Here is a 24,097-nt window from a genome sequence, read left to right on the forward strand (position 1 = left end):
GCCTTTGAGTACCGGGGGCTTCCTTCGGGGTTGGGGGGGCGCACCGTAATCCTTTGGGGTTGGGGTAGAGGACCTCACAACACTGTTCAAATGGAACTTGTGTATTATAACGACCACACTCAAAACCTCTTCTAAAACCCTTTCTAAAATCTTCTTTCAAAATGTCTCTAACGGTTTCGCCGAAATAATCCCATAAAATGGGTAAAACCGTTTCGCCCAAATAATCCCTAAACGTAATTTCAGCGTGTTCCTTTTGTATGGTATCTCTGAGCTAACGCATTTCAAATTTCTAGGAAACCCATTCCTACGTTAATCTCTTCATCTCATAAATTTTCCTAGCTCAACTATTAGGGTTTCGTTAGAATATCAATTTACCTCTCAGACTTAAAGCTCCGTGAAGCCGTATTTAAAAATAGAATTTCTATCTCTTTATACTCCCGCATAATTCCAAGATAACAAGTGATGTCAATTATGATTCCTGACACTAAAGATCAATGAAACCCTATTTGAAAATAGTATATTAATTTTTCTCTCTGACCTAAAGAACGTTTATCCCTCAGACCTAAAGATTAAAGAAGCCTTAATGTTTCTTAATTCTCCCCTTCGTGAATCAATAATTTCCCCTAGCGATTATGTAAATCAAGTTCACAGGTGCTACTCGTGACAGGCCTAAAGATTAAAGAAGCCTTAATGTTTCTTAATTCTCCCCTTCGTGAATCAATAATTTCCCCTAGCGATTATGTAAATCAAGTTCACAGGTGCTACTCGTGACAGGACCACGTGGTTTATGGTTTTCCAAGTGAGAAAGTTCCTGTTTTTTCATTCTCACTGAGAAAACCATAAAACAGACATGAATTGCTGTTGACATCCATAAATGTGACAAACTTTCTGTTTTTTCATTCTCACTGACAAAGTCCATAAAACAGACAAAATTCATGGTTTTTCAAGTGAGAAAATTCCTGTTTTTTCATTCTCACTGAGAAAACAATAAACCACGTGGTCATGTTCGGAGTAGCACCCCCCACTCTACTAATGAGCCCCTTTTGAAGTTTGTACGACAACGTTTTCTATAAAAACCTTATACACCCCCAGGGCATAACTTATAATCCTTGCCCTGAGGGTTGTCGGGGGGGTGGAAGTCATCCTCAAAGACCTAATTTCCAGAACTTTAAACTACGTTGAACAAAATGTCAATCTCAAAATTTTGATTGGATGTGTCTGGGGAAATGATGGGCGTGAGAGGGGGGTTAGTTGCCCTCCAATCACTTCCGACTATTAAATAATTGAACATCTTTGAATTGAAGATTTTGAATTGAAAAATGAAGTATTTTCCAGTAGGCAGCAATATATGGCTTGACTAAAAAGGGTACTAGTCCTTTCAATTTCCAACCGAATCAACCCTTTTTGAAGTTTTTACGACAACGCTTTCTATAAAAACCTTATGGGCCCCCAGGGCATAGCGTATAACCCTTTCCCTGAAGGCTGTGGGGGAGGGTTGTCATCCTCAAATACCTGATTCTCCCTCCGATTACTTTCGACTGATAAAAAGGGCAATAGCCCTCTCAATTTCCAATCGAATGAGCCCTTTTTGAAGTTTTTACGACAACGCTTTCTATAAAAACCTTATATGCCCCCCAGGGCATAATTTACAACCTTTTAAAGATAATTTCTTAAACCACATTGGCCTGACATCATATAAAGAAAGAAAAACGAGCAAAAATGGGGTTCTTATAGGCCAAATAAAAATACTGAAAAAAAAAAGCGAATATTTCGAGAGGATAAACGCTTCTCTTCTTCAGCAATAAACGAAATAATGTAACCAATTAAAGTGCCGAAGAAAAAGAAAAAACAACAAAAAACAACCGCATACAGTTAATTTTAAAAGAACCATAAAACCACAGACACAACCAAAAACTTTAAAGATGAATAAAATTAAATAAAAGCGAAAAATTATAATAATTAAATTCATCTTTTAAGTTTTTGGTTTTTTGTTTGGTTTTTTGGTTATTTTCACATTGACTTTCCGCGTTTTTTTTTGTTTTTTTTTGTTTCGCTTCGCGTTTTGTTTTGTTTCGCATTATTTCGCTTCGCGCTGAAGAAGAGAGGCGTTTGTCCTCCTTAAATATTCGCTTTGTTTTTTCAGTATTTTCATTTGGCCTATAAAAACCCCATTTTTGCTCGTTTTTCTTTTTTTATTTTACAACCTTTTCCCTAGGGGCTCTGGGGGATTTGCAATCCTCAAAAACATAATTTAAGAATCTTTTTACTACGTTGAACAAAATGGCTATCTTAAATTTTGATTGAATGTGTTTGGAGAAATGGAGCACGTGAGAGGGGGTTCGTTGCCCTCCAATCAATTTCGACTATTAAAAAGGGAACTAGCCCCTTCAATATCCAATCGAATTGGCCCTTTTTGAAGTTTCTACGACAACACTTTCTATAAAAATCTTATATGCCCCCAGGGCATAACTTACAACCCTTGCCCTGTGGGTTGTAGGGGGGTTGTAATCCTTACAGACCTAATTTGCAGAACTTTCAACTACGTAGAGAAAAATAGCTATATCAAAATTTTGATCGGATGTGTTTGGTTTCCATCCATCACTTTCTACTATTAAAAAGGGCGCTAGTCCTTTCAATTTCTAATCAAATAAACATTGTTTGAAGTTTCTACGACAACCCTTTCAATAAAAAAAACTTTTATCCCCCCACGGCATGACTAGTAACCTTTTCCCTGGGGTTATTGGGGGGGGGGGTGTCATTCTCAAAGACCTAACTTCCCAAAATTTCAACTACGTTGAACAACACGGATATCTCAAAATTTTGATTGGATGTATTTGGGGAAATGGTGGGCTTGAGAGCGGGGTTAGTTGCCCTCCAATCACTTTCGACTACTTAAAAGGGAAGTGGCCCCTACAATTTCAAATCGAATGGGCCATTTTTGAAGTTTCTACGACAACACTTTCTATAAAAACCATATATGCCCCTTGGGCATAACTTACAACCCTTGCACTGAGGGTTGTGGGGAGTCGTACTCCTTAAGGACCTAACTTGCAGAACTTTCAACTACGTTGATAAGAATAACTATCTCAAAGTTTTGATTGGATGTGTTTGGCAAAATGGGGGGCATGAAATGGGGCAAGTTGCCCTCCAATAACTTTTTACTAACACAAAATGCACTACCCTTTTTAGTTTCCAATCGAATAGACCCGTTTTGAAGTTTTTGAAGTCTTCCTATTAAAACCGTATATGCCCCAAGGGCATAACTTAAAACCCTTACTCTGAGGGCTATGGGGGGGGGTTCATCCTCAAAGACCTAATTTCTAGAACTTTCATCTGCATTGAACAAAATGACTTTCTCAAAATTTTGATTGGATGTGTTTGGGGAAGTGGTGGGCTTGAGAGGGGGTTTATTTGCCCTCAAATCACTTCCGGATTTAAAAAAGGGCACTAGCTCTTTCAATTTCGAATTGAATGAGCCCTTTTTGAAGTTTTTACGACAAAACTATCTATAAGAACCATATATGCCCCCAGGGCATAGCTTAAAACTCGTGCCCTAAGGGGTTTGGGGGTTTTTCATCCTCAAAGACCTAATTTCCAGAACTTTCAACTAGGTTGAATAAAAGAGCTATCTAAAAATTTTGATTGGACGTGTTTGGAGAAATGATAGGCGTGTGAGGGGGGCTACTTGCCCTCCAACGTCTTTCGATTGTTAAAGAGGGCACTAGCCCTTTCAATTTCCAATAGAATGAGCCCTTTTTGAAGATTCTACGAGAACACTGTCTATAGAAGCTTATATTGCCCCGGGGCATAACTTACAACCCTTGTCCTGAGGGTTGGGGGGTTTGATCCTCAAAGACACCCCCAGAGTTGCCCTCCAATCGCTTTAGAGTATTAAATGGGCACTAGGCCTTTGAATTTCCAATCTAATGAGTCCTTTTTGAAGTTTTTACGACAACGCTAGTCCTTTCAATTTCTAATCAAATAAACATTGTTTGAAGTTTCTACGACAGTCCTTTCTATAAAAAAGACTTATATGCCCCCAGGACATAACTAGCAGCCATTACCCTGAGGTATGTTGGGGGGGGGGTTGTCATTCTCAAAGACCTAATTTCCAAAACTAATTACCTTGAAGGCTGTTGGGGAGGGGGTGTCTTCCTCAAAAACCTAATTTCCGGTGAACTACGTTGAACAAAATGGCCAGATCAGACTCTTGATCGGAACTGTTTGGGAAAATGATGGGCATAGGGGGTGATTCTCCCTCCTATTACTTTTGACTATTAAAAAGGGCAAAAGCCCTCTCAATTTCCAATTGAATGAGCCTTTTTGAATTTTTTACGACAACGATTTCTATAGAAACCTTATATGCCTCCCGGGCATAAGTTACAACCCTTGCCCTGGGGGTGCCATCCTCAAAGACATAATTTAAGAAAATTTTCTTAAATTATTGTTCAAAACGTTGAACAAAATGGCTATCCTAAATATTGATTGAATATATGGGGGGGGGGGTTCATCCTCAAAAATCTAATTTCCAGAATTTTCAACTACGTTGAACAAAATGGCCATATCAAAATGTTGATCGGAAATGTTTTGGGAAATGATGGGCGTCGGGGGGGAGGGCAGTGGTTCTATCTCAAAATTTTGAGTGGATGTGTTGGGGGAAATCGTGAACGTGAAAAGGGGGTTACTTGCCCTTCAATCACTGTCGACTATTAAAAAGGTCACTAGCCCTTTTAATTTCCAATCAAATGAGCCTTTTTTGAAATTTTTATGACGAGGGTTATCTATAAAAACCTTATATGCCCCCAGGGCATAACTTATAACCCTTGCCATAAGAGCTGTGGGGGGTTATCCTCCCCAAAGACATAATTACCAGAACTTTCAACTACGTTGAAGACAATGGCTATCTCAAAATTTTGATTGGATGTTTTTGGAGAAATTGTGAGCATGAGAGGGGGTTTTGTTGCGTTCCAATCACTTTCGACTATTAAAAGAGCACCAGCCCTCTAGGTGTGGGGGGTTTTTCGTCCCCAAAGATATAATTACCAGAACTTTTAACTACGTTGAAGACAATGGCTATCTCAAAATTTTGATTGGATGTTTTTGGAGAAATTGTGAGCGTGAGAGGGGGTTTAGTTGCGTTCCAATCACTTTCGACTATTAAAAAGAGCACTAGTCCTTTCAATTTTCAATCAAATGAGCCCTTTTTGAAGTTTTTATGACGACACTTTCTATAAAAACCTTATAAGTCACCAGGGCAAAACTTACAACCCTCTCCCTGAGGGCTCTTAGGGGGTTATCATCCTCAAAGACCTAATTTACAGAGCTTTAAACTAGGTTGAACAAAATGAATATCTCGAAATGTTAATTGTATGTGTTTGGGGAAATGGCGTGAGAGGGGGGTTTGTTACCCTCCAATCACTTTCAACTATTAAAAAGGGCACTAGCTCTTTCAATTTCCAATGGAATGAGCCCTTTTTGAAGTTTGTACGACAACGTATTCTATAAAAACCATATATACCCCCAGGGCATAACTTATAATCATTGCCCTGCGGGTTGTGGGGGGGGGGATGTCATCCTCAAAGACCTAATTTCCAGAACTTTAAACTACGATGAACAAAATGTCAATCTCAAAATTTTGATTGGATGTGTCTGGGGAAATGATGGGCGTGAGAGGGGGGTTAGTTGCCCTCCAATCACTTCCGACTATTAAATAAATAGGCAGCAATATATGGCTTGACTAAAAAGGGTACTAGTCCTTTAAATTTCCAACAGAATCAACCCTTTTTGAAGTTTTTACGACAACGCTTTCTATAAAAACCTTATGGGCCCCCAGGGCATAGCGTATAACCCTTTCCCTGAAGGCTGTGGGGGAGGGTTGTCATCCTCAAATACCTGATTCTCCCTCTGATTACTTTCGACTGTTAAAAATGGCAATAGCCCTCTCAATTTCCAATTGAATCAGCCCTTTTTGAATTTTTTACGACAACGCTTTCTATAAAAACCTTATATGCCCCCTATGGCATAAGTTACAACCTTTTAAAGATAATTTCTTAAACCACATTGGCCTGACATCACATAAAGAAAGAAAAACGACCAAAAATGGGGCTTTTATAGGCCAAATAAAAATACTGAAAAAACAAAGCGAATATTTCGAGAGGACAAACGCCTCTCTTCTTCAGCGCGAAACGAAATAATGTATCCAAGGAAAATGCCGAAGAAAAAAAAACAACAAAAAACAACCGCGGACACTTAATGTGAAAAGAACCAAAAAACCAAAGAAAAAACCAAAAACTTAAAAGATGAATAAAATTCAATAAAAGCCAAAAATTAAAAGAATTAAATTCATCTTTTAAGTTTTTGGTTTTTTCTTTGGTTTTTTGGTTGTTTTCACATTGACTTTCCGCGTTTTTTTTTTTTTTTTTTTTTTTTGGCACTTTCCTTGGATACATTATTTCGTTTCCTGCTGAAGAAGAGAGGCGTTTGTCCTCTTGAAATATTCGCTTTGTTTTTTCAGTATTTTCATTTGGCCTATAAAAACCCCATTTTTGCTCGTTTTTCTTTTTTTATTTTAAAACCTTTTCCCTAGGGGCTCTGGGGGATTTGCAATCCTCAAAAACATAATTTAAGAATCTTTTTACTACGTTGAACAAAATGGCTATCTTAATTTTTGATTGAATGTGTTTGGAGAAATGGAGCACGTGAGAGGGGGTTCGTTGCCCTCCAATCAATTTCGACTATTAAAAAGGGAACTAGCCCCTTCAATATCCAATCGAATTGGCCCTTTTTGAAGTTTCTACGACAACACTTTCTATAAAAATCTTATATGCCCCCAGGGCATAACTTACAACCCTTGCCCTGTGGGTTGTAGGGGGGTTGTAATCCTTAAAGACCTAATTTGCAGAACTTTCAACTACGTAGAGAAAAATAACTATATCAAAATTTTGATCGGATGTGTTTGGTTTCCATCCATCACTTTCTACTATTAAAAAGGGCGCTAGTCCTTTCAATTTCTAATCAAATTAACATTGTTTGAAGTTTCTACGACAACCCTTTCTATAAAAAAAACTTTTATCACCCCACGGCATGACTAGTAACCTTTTCCCTGGGGTTATTTGGGGGGGGGGGTGTCATTCTCAAAGACCTAACTTCCCAAAATTTCAACTACGTTGAACAACACGGATATCTCAAAATTTTGATTGGATGTATTTGGGGAAATGGTGGGCTTGAGAGCGGGGTTAGTTGCCCTCCAATCACTTTCGACTACTTAAAAGGGAAGTGGCCCCTACAATTTCAAATCGAATGGGCCCTTTTTGAAGTTTCTACGACAACACTTTCTATAAAAACCATATATTGCCCTTGGGCATAACTTACAACCCTTGCACTGAGGGTTGTGGGGAGTCGTACTCCTTAAGGACCTAACTTGCAGAACTTTCAACTACATTGATAAGAATAACTATCTCAAAGTTTTGATTGGATGTGTTTGGCAAAATGGGGGGCATGAAATGGGGCAAGTTGCCCTCCAATAACTTTTTACTAATACAAAATGCACTACCCTTTTTAGTTTCCAATCGAATAGACCCGTTTTGAAGTTTTTGAAGTCTTCCTATTAAAACCGTATATGCCCCCAGGGCATAACTTACAACCCTTACTCTGAGGGCTATGGGGGGGGGGGGGTTCATCCTCAAAGACCTAATTTCTAGAACTTTCACCTGCATTGAACAAAATGGCTTTCTCAAAATTTTGATTGGATGTGTTTGGGGAAGTGGTGGGCGTGAGAGGGGGTTTATTTGCCCTCAAATCACTTCCGGCTTTAAAAAAGGGCACTAGCTCTTTCACTTTCGAATTGAATGAGCCCTTTTTGAAGTTTTTACGACAAAACTATCTATAAGAACCATATATGCCCCCAGGGCATAACTTAAAACTCTTGCCCTATGGGGTTTGAGGGTTTGTCATCCTCAAAGACCTAATTTCCAGAACTTTCAACTAGGTTGAATAAAAGAGCTATCTAAAAATTTTGATTGGACGTGTTTGGAGAAATGATAGGCGTGTGAGGGGGGCTACTTGCCCTCCAACGTCTTTCGATTGTTAAAGAGGGCACTAGCCCTTTCAATTTCCAATAGAATGAGCCCTTTTTGAAGATTCTACAAGAACACTTTCTATAGAAGCTTATATTGCCCCGGGGCATAACTTACAACGCTTGTCCTGAGGGTTGGGGGGTTTGATCCTCAAACACACCCCCAGAGTTGCCCTCCAATCGCTTTAGAGTATTAAATGGGCAGTAGGCCTTTGAATTTCCAATCTAATGAGTCCTTTTGAAGTTTTTACGACAACGCTAGTCCTTTCAATTTCAAATCAAATAAACATTGTTTGAAGTTTCTACGACAGCCTTTCTATAAAAAAGACTGATACGCCCCCAGGACATAACTAGCAGCCATTACCATGAGGTATGTGGGGGGGGGGGTTGTCATCCTCAAAGACCTAATTTCCAAAACTAATTACCTTGAAGGCTGTTGGGGAGGGGGTGTCTTCCTCAAAAACTTAATTTCCGGTGAACTACGGTGAACAAAATGGCCAAATCAAAATGTTGATCGGAAATGTTTGGGGAAATGATGGGCGTGGAGGGGGGGGGGGTTGATTCTCCCTCTGATTACTTTCGACTATTAAAAAGGGCATTAGCCCTCTCAATTTCCAATTGAATGAGCCCTTTTTGAATTTTTTACGACAACGATTTCTATAGAAACCTTATATGCCTCCCGGGCATAAGTTACAACCCTTGCCCTGGGGGTGCCATCCTCAAAGACATAATTTAAGAATTTTTTTTTAAATTTATTTTCAAAACGTTGAACAAAATGGCTATCTTAAATTTTGATTGAATATATTCGGGGGGGGGGGTTCATCCTCAAAAACCTAATTTCCAGAACTTTCAACTACGTTGAACAAAATGGCCATATCAAAATTTTGATCGCAAATGTTTTGGGAAATGATGGTCGTCGGGGGGGGGGCAGTGGTTCTATCTCAAAATTTTGAGTGGATGTGTTTGGGGAAATCGTGAACGTGAAAGGGGGGTTAGTTGCCCTTCAATCCCTGTCGACTATTAAAAAGGTCACTAGCCCTTTTAATTTCCAATCAAATGAGCCTTTTTTGAAATTTTTATGACGAGGGTTATCTATAAAAACCTTATATGCCCCCAGGGCATAACTTATAACCCTTGCCATAAGATGTGTGGGGGGTTTTCGTCCCCAAAGATATAATTACCAGAACTTTTAACTACGTTGAAGACAATGGCTATCTCAAAATTTTGATTGGATGTTTTTGGAGAGATTGTGAGCATGAGAGGGGGTTATGTTGCGTTCCAATCACTTTCGACTATCAAAAGAGCACCAGCCCTCTAGGTGTGGGGGTTTTTCGTCCCCAAAGATATAATTACCAGAACTTTTAACTACGTTGAAGACAATGGCTATCTAAAAATTTTGATTGGATGTTTTTGGAGAAATTGTGAGCGTGAGAGGGGGTTTAGTTGTCTTCCAATCACTTTCGACTATTAAAAAGAGCACTAGTCCTTTCAATTTTCAATCAAATGAGCCGTTTTTGAAGTTTTTATGACGACACTTTCTATAAAGACCTTATAAGTCACCAGGGCAAAACTTACAACCCTCGCCATGAGGGCTCTTAGGGGGTTATCATCCTCAAAGACCTAATTTACAGAGCTTTCAACTAGGTTGAACAAAATGTATAACTCAAAATTTTGATTGTATGTGTTTGGGGAAATGGCGTGAGAGGGGGGTTTGTTGCCCTCCAATCATTTTCAACTATTAAAATGAGCACTAGGTATTTCTATTTCCAACCGAATGAGCCCTTTTTGAAGTTTTTACGACAACGCTTTCTATAAAAATCTTATACACCCCCAGGGCATAACTTATAATCCTTGCCCTGAGGGTTGTGGGGGGGGATGTCATCCTCAAAGACCTAATTTCCAGAACTTAAAACTACGTTGAACAAAATGTCAATCTCAAAATTTTGATTGGATGTGTCTGGGGAAATGATGGGCGTGAGAAGGGGGTTAGTTGCCCTCCAATCACTTCCGACTATTAAATAATTGAACATCTTAGAATTGAAGGTTTTGAATTGAAAATCAAGTATTTTGCAGTAGGCAGCAATATATGGCTTGACTAAAAAGGGTACTAGTCCTTTCGATTTCCAACAGAATCAACCCTTTTTGAAGTTTTTACGACAACGCTTTCTATAAAAATCTTATAGGCCCCCAGGGCATAGCGTATAACACTTTCCCTGAAGGCTGTGGGGGGGAGGGTTGTCATCCTCAAATACCTAATTTCCGGAACTTTAAACTACGTTGAACAAAATGTAAATGTCAAAATTTTTATTGGATGTGTTAGGGGAAATGGTGGGCGTGAGAGGGGGGTACTTCCCCTCCAACCGCTTTTGACTATTAAATGGGCACTAGCCCTTTAATTTCCCCATCTAATGAGCCATTTTTGAAGTTTTTACGACAGCGCTAGTCCTTCCAATTTCGAATCCAATAAACATTGTTTGAAGTTTCTACGACAACCCTTTCTATAAAAAAAAACAACTTATATGCCCCCAGGACATAACTAGCAGCCATTGCCCTGAGGGATGTTGGGGGGGGGGGGTGTCATCCTCAAAGACCTAATTTCCAAAACTTTCAACTACGTTAAACAAATTGGCTATCTCAAAATTTTGAATGGATATGTTTGGGGAAATGGCGGGCATTATTTGACCTCCAATTAATTTCAGTTATTGAAAAAGCACCAACCCTTTCAATTTCCAATTGAATGAGCCCTTTTTGAAGTTTCTACGACAACGCTATCTGTAAAAACCGTATATGCCCCTGGGGCATAACTTACAACCCTTGCCCTGAGAGGTGTGGGTTTTTTTTCATCCTCAAAGGCGTAGTTTCCAGAACTTTTGACTACGTTGAACAAATGAATATTCCAAAATTCTGATTGCATGTATTTGGGGGAATGGTTGGCTTGAGAGGGGGGCTATTTGCCCTCCAGTTACTTTCAACCATTAAAAAGGGCGCTAGTCCTTTCAATTTCCAATCGAATGAGCCCTTTTTGAAGTTTCTAAACCATAAAACCATATATGCCTCCAGGGTATAACTTATAACCCTTGCTCTAAAGGCTGTGGGGGGAGGGGATTGTCATGCTCAAAGACATAATTTCTAGATCTTTCAACTACGTTGAACAAAATTCATATCTCAAAATTTTGATTGGATGTGTTTGGGGAAATGGTGGGCGTTGGAGGGGTGCTATATAAAACTAAGAGAGGAAAGGAAATAAATGAAATAATAAATAGAAAGGGAAAGGAATAAAAATAAATGAAAAATAAAATTAAAAAAGGTTAGAAAACGATGATGCTATCAGCCAGTGGCAAACATGAAGACGAAGAACAAGCAAATATTTCTACAAGGACCTCCGCCAAGCCGTCCTCAGGTCTAAGTAAACAAAAAGAAAAAAAAAGAAAAAAAAACTTTTGTAGTTTACACGACAAAAAGAGAACAGACACTGAATAAAAACCAGGCAGGAATCAATGAAAAGGGATTTACCAAAATGATTAAGCAAGAATTTTTTGCCTTGCAATAGTCTTAGCTTTTCTGCAATTTCAGTTTTCATTAGATATGCAAATAGGTTCTCTTAAATTAGACTTGGAGAAAATATTGATTGCGTCTTTTGATATTAAATTGTTATAAACTGGGCTTAATGAAATGTCTCCAGTGTTTCTATTTATAGCCAAATTTCTGTTTATATTTTTTTGATCTCAGTTATCTCTCTAAAAGATTATGGTAGGCCATTTGCAGTAGATATTAAAGTTTCCTTCTCAAGAAGAGCCAGATGTATATGATTTTTTATATATGCAGCGCCAAGGTGGAATCAAAGTTGTCATTTTTGTTTTCCAATCTCAGGGACTTATCTATTGAAATTTTGTGTTCATGCAAATGTTCACCAAGTTGTTGATGGGTCCTACCAATGTAAAAATTTCCACATGAACATGGGACTTTGTAGACACCAATATCCCGTACAGGGTCAGTTTTATCTTTTCCTGAGTTGAAAAAACATTCAACTTTTTGTTCAGTTTTGAAAGAAACAGAGAGATTATGTTTATTTAGAAAATTTCCATGTTTATCACTAAGTTTTGAGATGTATGGTTCCAATCACTTTCGGCTGTTAAATAGGTTACAAGCCCTTCCAATTTCCTATCGAATTAGGCCTTTTTGAAGTTTCTACGGCAACTCCTTCGATACTAAGTGCCCTGGTTTAAAAGAAACAAACCAAAAAAATAAACAAATAACATATTGTGCCAACATCGTTCTTTACTTAAGCATTGCTATTGCGCTGCCTATGATGATAGTCATTCTCGAAGTATTTTTTAATTTACTGTACACAGCGGAAGTTGAACGAGGGATTAGTAGCCTTATTCTGCAATTAATTAAAAAACTTTTTCCACAAAATAAGTTTTTTTAAAAAAAGTAAAGAACTCCATTAAGCAAAAAATAAGCAAAACTAAAATCAAATAATCTACCAAGCGTTAGACTGCCACAAATCAGCATTGATAAATAAATGAAACCCAAAACGAACAGAAATTACAATTATTAACCGAGTCAAACTCAAAACGAGCAGAAATCAACATAAACTGGGCGAAAAACCGCTATGCCTTCCCAAGACCAGAACATAATTTGCCCTTTACTAAAAAAATATATATGTTTTTAATTTTATAACTTAAATAAATACATAATATTAACATTTTGTTTACTAAATATCATTATGTGTATATTTAACTGACAATGCACATTCATTTGTATTTTTTTAGTAAAGTGCAAATTTTGTTCTGACCTTGGGAAGACATAGGGGTTTCGCAGACAACTTAGGTTAATTTCTGCTCGTTTTGAGTTTGATTCGGTTAATTGTTGTAATTTCAGTTCTTTTTGGATTTCATTTATTTATCGATGCTGATTTGTGGCAGTCTAACGCTTGGTAGATTATTTGATTTTAGTTTTGCTTATTTTTTGTTTAATGGAGTTCGTTACTTTTCTTTGAAAAACTTATTTTGTGGAAAAAGTTTTTTTTAATTAATTTCTGTTCGTCTTATATTGAGATAGTCTTTTCAGGGAATAACAAAATAATACTTTAAATCTTTTAGTTTTTTAAAACTTTATAGTTTGGCCTGCTGTTTGTATGCCGGAGAAAAATTTTCAGCAATTTTTAACAGCATACACCCTTTTAAAAATCTGGACACAAATAGTACTGTTTAATTTAGTTTCATAACTCGTCTAGTTGACCTGTAATGGAAAACTTGATACCATTCGCAAAAAAATCTGTTTACTTTCTTTGATAGCTTGGATACACTTACGCTATTTGGATTTGGTTAAATTTTAAGAGCAGAAGTCGCCCCGAACGTTTGAATATAATACCATCGGTCGTTCTTGGGGTACTGCTGAGATGCCTTATTGGGAATTAGCATTATCACAGGGAATTTTTTTTTAATCTTAAGTCAACATTTAGTTTTTAAAATGGGCTTGTGGCTGTGACATCACTTAGCTCTGTAATAGCACCCCTTCCCCTACTGGGAATTCATACGTGTAAGATCACAGTTGAAGTCTTCGATGATCAGGCATCTCGGGTATGACCTAAGTATCTTCTTATATATATATATATATATATATATATATATATATATATATTTGTTTTATAAATATAAAACAAATGCAGGCTTTGACCTGCAATTTCGAAGAAAATTGTACCACCTTTACTCGACGCAGCATAAAAAAAAAATTCAAGAACAGTTTGTAAACTTTTTAAGTCAATGGACCGGTAACTTGCTTTGACCCGGAAGTGATTATTTTGTTTAGTATAAAAGCAGTTTGTTTTAATTTTGATAAGTTAGTAACTCTACTGATGATGATGACCGACTCTGTCATCGAAATATTTAGTCTTTGTTTTATATTTTGTTTTATGTTTTATATTTATATTTTCGTCTCACTGTCTAATAAAAGGACCTATCCCTATTTGGAATTCTTATTGATTTCGTCATAGAAAAGGCAGTATGCTCTGGAGAAAATAGTAACGTCGTATACATGGGGATGACAGACCAACTTCAGAATCAGAAACATTTCATTTGCTATTAGAAGAATAAAATGATAAATTTAGCACCTGTAAATTCAAAATTATTTCATTTTTAATTAGAAGAATATTCAACGCAATATATATATATATATATATATATATATATATATATATATATATATATATATATATATATATATATATATATATATATATATATATATATATATATATATATATATATATATATATATATATATATATATATGTTCCTTCCAAATTGCGGAAATGATAGTTTATTTTTGTAAATAGTGCTTTAATTCGAATATTAAATATGTCAAATGAGCTCTTTTTCTGGAAGCATTGCTGTGCAAAAGTTTAATTTTGATTTAAAGAGTCGAGATAGACGGGTTTCCTCCTCCCATTTAGAATAGCCTTGGGTGTGCTATTAAGAACACACAGAAATGAAATCAATTTTGTTTCTAGATGAGCACAAAGAGGAGCATTTAAACTAAAAAAGAACAGACATTATTCCGTATTTGATGGAGGCTGCCCTTACATACATATCACTTCAATCCCCTTCTACCTGAAATTTTTACTTCTTGTCCTAATTCATTAAGAACGACTTCTCAAACACAAGGGACGTTGATTAAAAATAGAAAAATTTTTGAAGCAATATAAAACTTCAGCGTAAACATCTGGGGTTGACGATGAGGCAGCCCACATCATACGACATCAACAGAATAATTTCTGTTCATTTTAAGTTTTAAAGTCGCTCTTTACTTTCATTTGAAAAAAAAATTGTTACTCTTTATCAGCCTAAAGTCGTGAAGCTACAGTCCAAAAATGAGTTTTACCTGTTGCGCTCCTAGTCCTTCTTGCAAGTACAGTGGCATATAGACGTTTGAAAGATTGTGGAAAATACGGGATGCCATATATATTAGGCCAATCTATAAAAGGAAAAAAAACTGAATGTAAATAGAAATATATTTATGAATATGCGTTGAGGCCTTACCTAAACCGACTAGAGCATATACTTTTGTTTAATGCAATAAAGGCTTTGGACTCATATTAGTTTCTTGTTTTGATGATAACTCGTTACCCCTCCTCTGTCTATTTTAATCTATATCTTCCGGCTTTAAATCTTCGTGTTTCCAAGCTTTTTTTTGAAATAGTGCATATACTCTGAAAGATTTTGTGGTATTTGAAATAAAAAAAAGGTTACTAATTTCTGGTAGGAGACCTATTCTTAACTCATCAGTCCCATGAGCAATTTCAGCAGGCTTGTTCACCGTCTCCGGGAAAAAATGCTGTGGGTGTCCTTGCTCCGGTCAAGTTTTGATTGTAATTAATTTCTGTCAAATACCAATAACATTTTCGTGACAAATTAGGGTCGTTATGAAAAAGAGAAATAAAATCAAAGAAGTATATATTAGCCAGAAAAAAGTTTCCAGCTGCTAGGAAAACCTGCCTCATTAATCTCGGGAATGCTTTGGATCAGAAGAAATATATCATGTACTTTTCCTCTTCATTTACTTTGAAATAGTCTTACAGCGAAAAAGGAAATGGACTGTAAAAGGCTGTCAAAACATTAGCAAAACATGAAAAGAAATGGGCAAGATATATTTCTTTACTTTCTCCGATGAAAACACTTAATGAAGTTAAAAGCTTGTGATATTCACACGGAAATTTCTTATGCCTGAGCAAAGACGAAACATTCTAACCATTTCGAGATTTAAGTTTTTCTCTAGGCCTAGTGTTTCGTCTTGAAAAAAAAACAAGAAAAAAGAAAACAACGACCAGCTCCCAAGTGTTGTATATAAACCTCCGTACGTCGTTGGAAAGGAAATTCTACAGAATAGAAAAATAGTATGCCTTCCATTTCTGTTTAATTCTTACGCTGTCTCAGGTTTCTTTTAATGGCTCAATATTTCTTTTTTGAAAATTGGCACCATGGGTTTTTTGTGGCCTGAAAAAAAAAACGACCTAGATAGGTCACGAGTCCGAGAAAGTTTGTTCAGAGCCTTAATTTTGAAAAAAAAATATTCATATGAGTGAAATCATAATTATGAGAACATTTCAAGAGCATAAATTACATCGTTTTCCCCCCAGGAGTGGCCTCATATTTCTTAGGATCTGTGACGCATTTCTCCTCGAGAATGATCAAACTAAAAAAAATCACTTTGTTCAAAATAGTCAAAAATTCTAATAACTATGCCTCCGCGTATTCCATGTCCCCCAAAGCCTCGGGACAAAAATTATAAATTGTACAACTTGCCCATTGTTTGCATGACAAATTATCATTTGGAAAAGCGGGAATATTCGATCTTTGATGTGCTCAAAAAGGGGAAGGCTATTAAGATGAAAAATTGTCGAATGTTGAGGGGTCTGTGAAACTAAATAATAAGGCATTATGTGCATCCAGTTAATCAAAAAGCGTATCTGCAATACATTAAGAACAGCCGAGGTATTAAGAGGGAAATTTCAGGGCATGTTGAGGAGGATGTTGAAAAGCAGTTGGAGAGCAGCCAGCCCCACTATCATTCTATGTGTAACTACCCTACACAAAATACATTCTATTAATATTTTGAAATAGCCGTCTTATTCATAATAATCTGAAGTTCAAATAACTATGCCTCCGAGGATGATATAACCCCCACAGTCCCTGGGGCTCGGGTTGTAAGCTATGCAAGCTGTCCATTGTTTAGATATAAGGTTGATTCGTGCGACAATGGGAATTTTTTATCCTGAGACTCCAAAAAGGCTTACGGTATTAAGGTGAAACTTTCAAATAATATGGAGGGGGATGTCGAAGAAAATCAAACCACGTTATATGCAGGATGGTCATCAAAAGGGCGCAAAACCAATATTTAAGGAAAGGCTGAGGGTATTCAGTTGAAACTTTCAAGGGATGTTGAAGGGGATGTTGATCAGTAATTGGAGGACAACAGCTTTCCCCCACTTTTCCTCTAGATGCCCCATAAAACAGATACAACTGTTGCATAGCCATTTTGTTCAAAATAATTAAAAGGTATAACAATTATGACTGCACAGATGCCATGCAGCCACAGCTCCCGGGGCAAGCGAGGTAAATTATAGAAGTTTGTTAATTATAATATACATAATTTATCATTGAAAAGGGAGGAATGTTTGATGATGGGTGTGTCCGAAATGGCTAAGGCTATTAAGTTTAAAGTTCCAGGAATGTTGAGGGGTATGTTCAGCTAGTTCAAAAGACACTATGTACATCCAAATTATCAAAGATACCGCCAAGTATCTGCAAAATGTTAGGAGTGGGGAAAAGTATTAACTTATAGCTTTCAGGGTCACTACTGCTGCAACTACATGCTGTAACTGTAACTGCGATCATTTGCGTCTGCTTCAGCGACTAGTCGCAGATGAAACTACTTGTAACTACGACTATTCTTACTTTTGACCAAGAATGCGACTACTTGTGACTATGACGACTTATGACGGCTACTACGACTGTGACTACTAAGGCTGTGACAACTACGGCACAGCTACTACTGGCTGGGGCTTCTCGTATGTTCTAATGCGACTACTTGTGACTTTGAATATTTGCAACTATAACGAGTTGTGATTAATGAAACCACTTGTAACTGCGAGTGCAAAAAAAAATTACCTGCGATTGTGACTGTTTGCTACTACGATTGCTTGCGACCGCGACTGTAATATCTTGTAATCGTGACTACATGTGAGTATGACAAATTGCAACTGAGACTACTTAAGACTGCAAATACCAGTAGTAAGCAAGGTACTAGTTTGCGCGAAGCTATAGGAATTTCAACGTTATTCTGGGCCTTTACGTTCCTTCCTATGTTATTCTGGTCCTTTATGTTCCTTCCTATTATATTCTGGGCCTTTACGTTCCTTCCTATGTTATTCTGGGTCTTTATGTTCCTTCCTATGATATTCTGGGTCTTTACGGTCCTTCCTATGATATTCTAGTCCTTTACGTTACTTCATATTATATTCTGAGCCTTTACGTTCCTTCCTATTATATTCTGGGACTTTACGTTCCTTCCTATGATATTCTGGGCCTTTACGTTCCTTCCTATGTTATTCTGGTCCTTTATGTTCCTTCCTATTATATTCTGGGCCTTTACGTTCCTTCCTATGATATTCTGGGCCTTTACGTTCCTTCCTATGATATGCTGGGCCTTTATGTTCCTTCCGGTTTTTTCTAGTAGGTAAACAGGTCATTGTACTCGGTCATTACACTCTTTGTCAAGAGGATTTGCGTAATTTCAAGGATGCTATAATTAGAATGATTTTAAGTTGAAACATTGTGACGTAAAAATAACTCAGTTATTTGCTTGCGTGTATAGGAATTCCCATGTTATTTGCTTGCTTGTATTTTGTGTTAAAATAAGTAGTTTTTATATCTTTTAAAAGAGATTTAAGTGTTTTGAGAGACTCAGTTTCCTAAGTCCGTGTGTTGTTAAAATTCCTATGGTTAAGAAAGCGTAACAGGTAATTAAAGTATGAGAAATGGGATGCTATAATTAGAATGATTTTAAGTTAAAACATTGTGACGTAAAAATAACCCAATTATTTGCTTGAGTGTCTATGAATTCCCAGGTTATTTGCTTGCTTGTATTTTGTGTTAAAATAAGTAGTTTTTATATATTTTAAAAGAGCTTTATGGGGTTTGAGAGACTCAGTTGCCTAATTCCTTGTTATTTTTCAGTTATGTTTTTAATAGATTTACTTTAAGTGGTGGTATAATTTTTATATTGCGTAAAATATTTTGGTTTATGACGTGGATGAAAATTCACGCTCGCATGAGGCTGTCTGGTTTTTCTTTACTGGACAGTCATTAAAATTGAAATTTTTGGGTTCTAACTTTCTGTTATGGTTAAATAATTTGTTCTTAACTTGTATTTAGTTACTCAGTTGCATATTTCCGTGTGATTTTACTTTACTTGGTGGTCGTTAAAATCGAATTTTTTGTGTTAAATAAGTAGTTTTTGTATCTTTTAAAAGAGCTTTACCGGGTTTGAGAGACTCAGTTGCCTAATTCCGTGTGATTTTTCTTTACTTGATGTTCATTAAAACAAAATTTTTTTTTTAAATAAGTAGTTTTTATATCTTTTAAAAGAGATTTAATGGGATTGAGAGACTCAGTTGACTTTTTCCTTGTGTTTTTTGCTGACATGGTAGTCGTTAAAAACTGAATTTTCGTGTTAAATAAGTATATTTTGCATCTTTTAAAAGAACTTTAAGGGGTTTGAGACTCAGTTGCCTGATTCCGGTTCATTTTACTTTACGTGTTGGTAATTAAAATCTAGTTTGTTTTGGTCTTTCATTAGATTGTGTATATTTTTAATTAGCTTTAAATTGTTTTAGAGACTCAGTTGCCTAATTCCGTGTGATTTTTCTTTAATTGATGGACATTAAAAACGAAATTTTTATGTTAAATAAGTAGTTTTGTAACTTTTAAAGGAGCTTTACGGGGATGCAGAGACACAGTTTCAAAATAACATCGGATATAATTTTACTATATGGAAATAAAAATCTAAATTTTAAATTTATCATAGTATATTTAGAGAATAATTACAGAGATTTACGGGGATAGAGAGACTCAGTTGCCTAATTCCGTGTGATTTTTCTTTACTTGGTGGTCACTTGGTGTGTCTTTTAAAAGAGCTTTACAGGGTTTGAGAGACTGAGTTGCCTAATTCCGTGTGATTTTTCTTTACTTGATGGTCATTAAAAAACGAAATTTTTATGTTAAATAAGTATTTTTTGTATCTTTTAAAAGAGCGTTAAGGGGTTTGAGAGACTCAGTTGCCTGATTCCGTGTTGTTTTTATTTAATTGTTGGTCATTAAAAATGAAATTTTTGTGTTAAATAAGTAGTTTTTGTATCTTTTAAAAGAGCTTTACGGGGTTTGAGAGACTCGGTTGCAAATTTCCGTGTTATTTTTGTTTACTTAGTACTCATTAAAAACTAAATTTTTTTGATAAATAAGAATATTTTTTATATTTTAAATGAGATATAATGTGATTTATATAATAATTTTCATTATTACGTGTGGTTTTTATTTACTTGGTGGTCATTAAAAACGAAATTTTTTTGTTAAATAAGTAGTTTTTGTATCTTTTAAAATAGATTTAAGGGGATTGAGAGACTCAGTTGCCTAATTCCGTATGGTTTTTATTTACTTGATGGTCATTAAATACGAAATTTTTGTTTTAAATAAGTAGTTTTTGTATCTTTTAAAAGAGCTTTACTGGGTTTGAGAGACTCAGGTGCCGAATTCCGTGTGGTTTTCCTTTACTTGGTGGTCATTAAAAACGAAATATTTGTGTTAAATAAGTAGTTTTTGTATCTTTTAAAAGAGCTTTACGGGGATTGAGAGACTCAGTTGCCGGATTCCGTGTGGTTTTTCTTTACTTGATGGTCATTAAAAACGTAATTGTTTGGTTAAATAAGTATTTGTTGTATATTTTAAAAGAGCTTTAAGGGGATTGAGAGACTCAGTTACCGGATTCCGTGTGGTTTTACTTTACTTGGTGGTCATTAAAAACTAAATTTTTGTGTTAAATTAGTAGTTTTTGTATCTTTTAAAAGTGCTTGAAGGGGATTGAGAGACTCAGTTTCCTGAGTCCGTGTGGTTTTTATTTACTTGATGTTCATTAAATACGAAATTTTTGTGTTAAATAAGTAGTTTTTGTATATTTTAAAAGATCGGTAATGGGTTTGAGAGACTAAGTTGCTTGATTCCGTGTGGTTTTTATTTAATTTATGGTCATTAAAAAAAAAATTTTTTTGTTAAATAAGTAGTTTTTGTATCTTTTAAAAGAGCTTTAAGGGTTTTGAGAGACTCAGTTGGCTGATTCCGTGTGAGTTTTTCTTGACGGTATGGTCATTAAAAAAGAAATTTTTTGTGTTAAATAAGTAGTTTTTGTATCTTTTAAAAGAGCTTTACAGGGATTGAGAGACTCAGTTTTACCTTGTCACAGTTACATTTTTCATGATTTTGCAAAGTTCATTTTGAATTTCTTTCGTTGAAATGCAAGAGTTTTAATATTTCATTAGTTTTTGTTTGTGGTTTACCATGTCACAGTTACATTTTCTTGATTTTTCAAAGTTCATTTTGTATTTCTTTCGATGAAATGCAAGAGTTGGAATATTTGTGTTGTCTTTGTTTATGGTTTAACTTGTAACAATTACATTTTATTGATTTTTATAAGTTCATTTTGTATTTCTTTCGTTGAAATGCAAGATTTGAATATTTCAGTAGTGTTTGGTTGTGGTTTACCTTGTCACAGTTACATTTTCTTGATTTTTCAAAGTTCATTTTGAATCATTCAAGAAACGTGATTAAACACGTTTTTAAACTACATTTGCATGCCTTTCCTTAGCACCTTTCCAAACGAGCGGGGATTCCCCACTGGTTCCTACACATTGCAAAAAAGTGAGCAGTACGAAAACTCCACGTTTTCAACCAGACTGGTTTTTTAGACAACACACCCACAGAGATGACACACACACACATAGAACCGAGACATACACAGACACGACACACAACCAGAGTCATAGTGAGAGAGAGATATCCAAACAGTTGGGTTGACCTAGGTTCACTTAGAGTGGCGCGCCACTCTAAGTGAACCTAGGTCAACCCAACTTTTGGATATCTCTCTCACTATGACTCTGTTTGTGTGTCGTGTCTGTGCTGTCTCATTTCTATGTGTGTGTGTCATCTCTGTGGGTGTGTTGTCTAAAAAACCAGTCTGGTTGAAAATGTGGAGTTTTCGTACTGCTCACTTTTTGCAATGTGTAGGAACCAGCGGGGAATCACCACTCGTTTGGAGAGGTGCCAAGGAAAGGCATGCAAATAGCATGTAGTTTAAAAAAGTGTTTAATCACGTTTCTTGAATGATTCAAAATGAACTTTGAAAAATCATGAAAATGTAACTGTGATTGAGTAAACCACGAGCGAAAACTATTGAAATATTCCAACTCTTGCATTTCAACGAAAGAAATTCAACATGAACTTTGAAGAATCAAGAAAATGTAACAGTGACAAGGTAAACCACACCCAAACACTACTGAAATATTTCAATTCTTGCATTTCAACGAAAAAAATTCAAAATGAACTTTGAAAAATCAAGAAAATGTAACTGTGACAAGGTAAACCACAACCAAACACTACTGAAATATTCCAACTCTTGCATTTCAACGAAAGAAATTCAAAATGAACTTTGAAAAATCAAGAAAATGTAACTGTGACAAGGTAAACCACAACCAAACACTACTGAAATATTCCAACTCTTGCATTTCAACGAAAGAAATTCAAAATGAACTTTGAAAAATCAAGAAAATGTAACTGTGACAAGGTAAACCACAACCAAACACTACTGAAATATTCCAACTCTTGCATTTCAACGAAAGAAATTCAAAATGAACTTTGAAAAATCAAGAAAATGTAACTGTGACAAGGTAAACCACAACCAAACACTACTGAAATATTCCAACTCTTGCATTTCAACGAAAGAAATTCAAAATGAACTTTGAAAAATCAAGAAAATGTAACTGTGACAAGGTAAACCACAACCAAACACTACTGAAATATTCCAACTCTTGCATTTCAACGAAAGAAATTCAAAATGAACTTTGAAAAATCAAGAAAATGTAACTGTGACAAGGTAAACCACAACCAAACACTACTGAAATATTCCAACTCTTGCATTTCAACGAAAGAAATTCAAAATGAACTTTGAAAAATCAAGAAAATGTAACTGTGACAAGGTAAACCACAACCAAACACTACTGAAATATTCCAACTCTTGCATTTCAGCGAAAGAAATTCAAAATGAACTTTGAAAAATCAAGAAAATGTAACTGTGACATGGTAAACCACAACCAAACACTACTGAAATATTCCAACTCTTGCATTTCAACGAAAGAAATTCAAAATGAACTTTGAAAAATCAAGAAAATGTAACTGTGACAAGGTAAACCACAACCAAACACTACTGAAATATTCCAACTCTTGCATTTCAACGAAAGAAATTAAAAATTAATAAATAAACATAATGATAATTTTTCAGTGAAAAGGTAAAACACAACCAAACACTACTGAAAGCGTACATAACTAGCATTACGGCGGCAGTCATTACTTATTAGATTTGAAAAATAAATAACCGTGATAATATACAATGACAACTAAAAAAAAATGAATTTCAGCGAAATAAATAACAACAGTGAAATGAAATATAAAGAAAATGGCCAATATTCAATGTACACCACAACCAAACACAACTGAAATATTCCAACTCGTGCATTTCAACGAAAGAAATTCAAAATGAACTTTGAAAAATAAAGAAAAATGTAACTGTGACAAGGTAAACCACAACCAAACACTACTGACATAGTCAAACTAGGCCTTTTCCTCGATAGATAGTATTAATGTTCTGTGTAATCTCACGTTTATGTAAGTTTGGTAAGTTGAAACGTAACAAAACTCTAGCAAAATATTCCAATTCTTGTATTTCAACGACGGAAAAGTAAGATAAACTTTGAAAAATCAAGAAAATGTAACTGTGACAAGGTAAACCACAACCAAACACTACTGAAATATTCCAACTCTTGCATTTCAACGAAAGAAATTCAAAATGAACTTTGAAAAATCAAGAAAATGTAACTGTGACAAGGTAAACCACAACCAAACACTACTGAAATATTCCAACTCTTGCATTTCAACGAAAGAAATTCAAAATGAACTTTGAAAAATCAAAAAAGAAAATGTAACTGTGACAAGGTAAACCACAACCAAACACTACTGAAATATTCCAACTCTTGCATTTCAACGAAAGAAATTCAAAATGAACTTTGAAAAATCAAGAAAATGTAACTGTGACAAGGTAAACCACAACCAAACACTACTGAAATATTCCAACTCTTGCATTTCAACGAAAGAAATTCAAAATGAACTTTGAAAAATCAAGAAAATGTAACTGTGACAA

At 35.6% G+C, this 24,097-nt stretch overlaps 1 long non-coding RNA gene across 1 annotated transcript in view; it reads right to left on the reverse strand.

The window, feature by feature from the left end:
- Positions 1–24,097, reverse strand: part of LOC148940293 (uncharacterized) — a 420,861-nt gene that overhangs the window by 395,775 nt on the left and 989 nt on the right. The gene's annotated exons all lie outside the window — the stretch shown is intronic.

The sequence above is a fragment of the Artemia sp. Qi Xiang Cuo genome, chromosome 20 (genome assembly GCF_049724085.1).
Source record: "Artemia sp. Qi Xiang Cuo chromosome 20, ASM4972408v1, whole genome shotgun sequence".
NCBI lineage: Eukaryota > Metazoa > Arthropoda > Branchiopoda > Anostraca > Artemiidae > Artemia > Artemia sp. Qi Xiang Cuo.